The sequence below is a fragment of the Mytilus californianus genome, unplaced genomic scaffold, assembly GCF_021869535.1.
Source record: "Mytilus californianus isolate M0D057914Y unplaced genomic scaffold, xbMytCali1.0.p SCAF_11, whole genome shotgun sequence".
Taxonomy (NCBI): Eukaryota; Metazoa; Mollusca; class Bivalvia; order Mytilida; family Mytilidae; genus Mytilus; species Mytilus californianus.
The window spans coordinates 71,146,096-71,151,298 of record NW_026262593.1 but is presented as its reverse complement, the minus strand read 5'-3'; the positions used below and the strand labels follow the sequence as shown (position 1 = coordinate 71,151,298).

The following is a 5,203-nucleotide window of genomic DNA, read 5'->3' as shown; positions in this document are numbered from 1 at the left end:
TGTAAGTCTGAAAATGATATTGACTCAATGTTACTATTGTTGGAAATGATATTGACTCGATGTCACTATTTCTAGTAACATGAAGTCAATATCATTTTTACAAATAGTAATGTCGAGTCAATATGTCAAAAAAGTGAAAAAATGCAAAATATATATTGAAAAACACATGACCAAATGAACCAAAGAGAAACAAGAAACATCCAACCATATGTAATATAGTATTTTATTTGTTTCATGGTGTTTCATCATGTTACTAGATAGTATATGTTCAAGTAATACATGAGATACAGGTAAGTGAAATTGGTCTATAATTACCAGGATGTTTGTCTCCTTTTTTATATACTGGTGCAATGTTAGCATGGTTCCAGTCTGATGGTACTTTGTGTAACAGGGTTCGTGGACAGAATAAAGTAATTCGTCTTGTTTACAGATGTTTATTTAATACGACATGAATAAATAACCCTGAAAGTACACAAATAACAAAACATAAATACATAGACAATATGTATACGGTGTACAAAGGGATATAACTCTTTAATTCATTTAAAGTAAAATACATGTATAAAATACGATAAATTGGCTCTGTCCTTTCAGAATACAACCAATACTATTAAAGTGCATATATCTGAAATTCATAAATCCAATTAACTCAATCATATACCAAGTCAGGATAAATTGCCACATTCTGTCTACTACAACAGGTTGGGACCAAACTCCCTATGAAGTAATAATCACTGTATGCAGGTATTATCACCATATACATGTACATGTAGGGGGTTTGGTCCCATATACAAGCTAATCTCCCGTTGATTTTTGAATGAAATATTTCTGTTACTATAATGTTGACATGTAATTATCGACATACAGGTAACCACTATTAACAAGAAGTTTCACATTTCTCATGTCAGGGCCTTTTATAGCCGACCTTTCGGTATGGGTTTTTCTCATTGTTCAAGGCCATGTGGTTGCCTATAATTGCTTACATCCGCTTCAATTTGAACTTTGGTGGATAGTTGTCTCATTGGCAATTATACCACATCTCCTTATTTTTATACAAACAGTACATATACTGAACTCAAATTAAATTGACAAACACAGACTGAGACAATACAGTAAACTAAAAAAATAGAAAACACTGATTTTACCATGTATATGGTACAAAGGTCCATCTCCTATTATTTGGTAACATCACCAGATCATTTAAACATCAAGATATTATCTGGTCCTGTACAAAATATAAATATAACCTACATAAGTCTAATGAATTAAATTATATCTACATAGCATTTACAAACATTAAGTATAATGTTGATTGTTCACAAGAAATTATTTTGCACCTTTTGTAATAATATATAACTGCATGTACATGTACCAATACATGTATCATTTATATATCTATGATATATTATTTCTCTGAGTTCATGAAAATGTTTCAGTACTAAGAAGATATAACATACCATGAAAATAAGATTGCATAAGAGAATAGAAGAATTGATTAACTCATAAAATACATATAACAAGAGTGCACACGCTGAAATGTCTCACCTGCTTTACTGACCACTGACATAAACTTAACATGATCCAAGAAAATGAGGTCAAGGTCAGATAAACCAAAACGGAAATACATGTACACCTTTCAATCATTCGAATCCATACACCAAATATAGTGGACCTATATTGTTTATAGTTTCTAAGAAACAAACTTAACCAGGAAAACTTAACATTGACCAATGAACCATGAAAATGAGGTCAAGGTAAGATAAACCCTGCCAGACGGACATGTACACCTTACAATTATATAAATCTGTGCATTAAATATAGTTGACCTATTGCTTATAGTATCTAAGAAACAAACTTATTTTAACTATCTTTTTTATATTATAATAGATTAGACTGTTGGTTTTCCTGTTTGAATTGTTTTACACTAGTCATTTTGGGGCCCTTCATAGCTTGCTGTTCGGTGTGAGCCAAGGCTCTGTGTTAAAAGCCGTACTTTGACCTTTAATTGTTTACTTTTTATACATCGTGACTTGGATGGAGAGTTGTCTCATTGGCACTCATACCACACCTTCTTATTTATATTTATATTAACCAGGAAAAATTAACATTGACCAATGAACCATAAAAATGGCATAAAAATGAGGTCAAGGTCCGAGATGATACCTGCCACACAGACATATACATTTGAACACCCTACAAACATTCCATACACTAAATATAGTTGACCTATTGCTTATAGTTGAGGAAAAACAGACCAAAACACAAAAACTTGCACTACTGTAACAACAGCCCATGAAAAGGCCGTGAAATGTCTGTGAAATATCACAGGGCCGTGAAAACCCCGTGAAAATACCCCGTGACTTTTGTAAAAAAAATATTTCAGGTGTTTTGATGTTAGAAAAAGACCGTGAAATTTCAATATCCCGTGAAAAGGCCGTGATAATTTGTCCTTTCATGCTTAATAAAAAAATATCACGGCCTTTTCACTGGTTGTTGAAACCAGTGAAAAGGCCGTGATATTTTTTCATGTCAATTTTTTCTTATCCTAATTCAGATTTAAAACATCCCATGTGATTATTGTAATATGGTCTAATTATTTCCACTCACATTTTTCTAAATATCCTATAAACTTTTCATTAAATATATGTCTGTTTAAATATTATTATATGCAATACTACTGTAAAAGACTGACTTTTAAATGGAACCATTCATTGTTATAATTAATGACTTTGTGCCAATAAATATTTTGTATTTAAAGAAAAGTATTTTGCTTCTCGTCTGTACATTATTACAAACAATGTAAACATTAATTTTTTTATTGGAACCGAAACATGTAAAAATGAGAACTTCCCGGAATATCAGACCGTATCCGGATTCGTCTTTTACAGTAATTGTAACATTTCCGCAAAAGGTTGGAAATTGATAAACTGGACCCCTGCTGTTGTTTCAATCTTATCTACACACGAAGTATCAATCAGCGGGTGGCCAGTTAAGGAAATTGAAAGACGCCGGCCGAAGGTCGATTAATATTTACTTTATAGATGCAAGACGAGTGACAGCAAGTTTGAGGTAAGTTAAGTTATTAATAGTTTATTCTTTTATGCATCATATCACCAAAATGTTGATGACGTTTGTGAGCATTTCCATTGAACTGATTTTCACTGAATTTGCAGAAACCGCGCAAACATGCATGTGATATATTCACTTATATTTGAGTCTGTTTCACTTGATTCCTTTAATCATTTCGGTTAATGTTTTCTAAGACTTACCGGATCCTTTAAATACGATTACGGTTTTGTTTTGTTTATGTATTTGGGGAAAAAAGGGGGGGGGGGTCCCTTTTCCCCACACTGGCCACATAAAAAAAAATGACATTTATGTACAGTACACTACGTAGACATAGACATAGATAATTGGAATAGCAATAAGTATCTCTGAAATGGAGTTCACTCTGATAATTAGAGGTGTAACCCCCTTTGAATGTGTTGGGAGCTATTTAAGTATTTTCTGACTTGGCGGTCGGGACACAGAGTTCAAAAAGGATTAATCAGAGGCATAGCAGGGAAAATATTTAATATTTGTACGGCAAATGTCCTTTCTAGAAGGGTTTGTGCCATATCATAAGAATAATTGGTATGGCAATGAGGTGTTTAAAAAATAATTGGTATGGCGAATGTGCCTGCAGTAAAAGTTGCTACGCCCCTGGCCCCCTGTAAAATAAATAGTTGTGACTCATTACGGCCACTTAGTCTAGACAAGTTTGGCTTTAGCCATACATATTACTTCAAAGAAACATTTAGATTTAATAGTCTGTCTTAAAAGTGTCTTTAGTCTTTAAAAAGATCTAAAAAAAATAATATAAGTTGACAATACAGAACTTCGTTAACTAATGATGCCATATTGGATAGGGGGCAGATTTTCTGGAAAATGGTGTGAAAATATGGGAAAACCTATGCATGTTTCCGAGTGGCTGTTCTGTTTCAATGATGTTTTTTAGTATTTTTCATACCATTTTCACCTCCAGTATGAAAATCTGCCCCCTATTCAATATGGGGTCATTAACAGTGAAGTCCTGTATTGCATGGAATAATATTGTAGCTGTTTTAAGTACATGTATGTACATAAATGCCAAAAATTAATTTGAATATATAAATATTTTTTTTATATACATGTATAATATATGTAATGTTTCTTTATTTATTCTAGGAATGAAGAGCAAAAGGATATACATAAATGTAGCCGTCTTTATATAAAATAGTTGAACAGGAATCCAGTTGGAAAGAAGAGCTTTTCAGTTAAAAGTATTTCCTGGGAATTAACAGGAACTTCTATAAATGTTTTTCTGGAATAGTTATTCAAAAGGGCAGTGAAGTGAAGGATTACATTAGACAAATATTGCTGAAGTGGTAAAATCAGACCCAAGAGATGTACAAAATTTCTACAATACATGTTACAGCTGACTTTAGCTACTTAATCACATTGACATTTGTGTGCTTTTATGTTTTCTTTACATAATTACTACAGTTCTATTAAAATTAATATTTTTATTCTTTGTCACATTATTACTAAAAAAAATACAGCATTTTAGTATGGTTTTTCATAGTCTCACTTGCATTGTACTTAAATAAGTTGTCTGTAAATGTTTACACTAGGTTTTCAGGCATTTCACTTCACTTGATTGAAACAGCATTTAATTTGTTGTTAAATTATGGCCTGAAAAATACATTTAACATTTTACAGGAGTTTTCACAATCAGTGAATGGCTGTTTATTACAGTAGTACTTTATATAAAATATGTACATTTCACGGTCTTTTCACAATGGGCACATAATTTATCACGACTTTTTCACGGTGTACATTTTTGTTTTTCACAGGGTTTCTACGGTCTCTTTACCCAAGTTTTCAGTTGGCACCTTTTCACAGCCTTTTCACAACAAATAAAGGCATATACTGTACTATATCTACATTTCACGGTCTTTTCACAATGGGCACATAATGCATTATCACGACTTTTTCATGGTGTACATTTTTTTTTTCACAGGGTTTCTACGGTCTTTTCACCCAAGTTTTCAGGTGGCACCTCTTTCACGGCATTTTCACAAACTTTTCACGACAGTCATTCCACGGCATTGTCACGGATAAGTTTCATGGCCCACCGCAAATTAACCGTGACAAACTGTAAAAATCACCAGCATTTTTACGG

At 32.6% G+C, this 5,203-nt stretch overlaps 1 long non-coding RNA gene across 1 annotated transcript; it reads left to right on the top strand.

The window, feature by feature from the left end:
* Positions 1–2,998: 2,998 nt before the first annotated feature.
* On the top strand, positions 2,999–4,547 carry LOC127721023 (uncharacterized). Its single transcript, XR_007991040.1, has 2 exons — positions 2,999–3,069; positions 4,207–4,547. It is a non-coding gene; the product is annotated as an uncharacterized LOC127721023 (long non-coding RNA).
* The last annotated feature ends 656 nt before the right edge of the window (positions 4,548–5,203 follow it).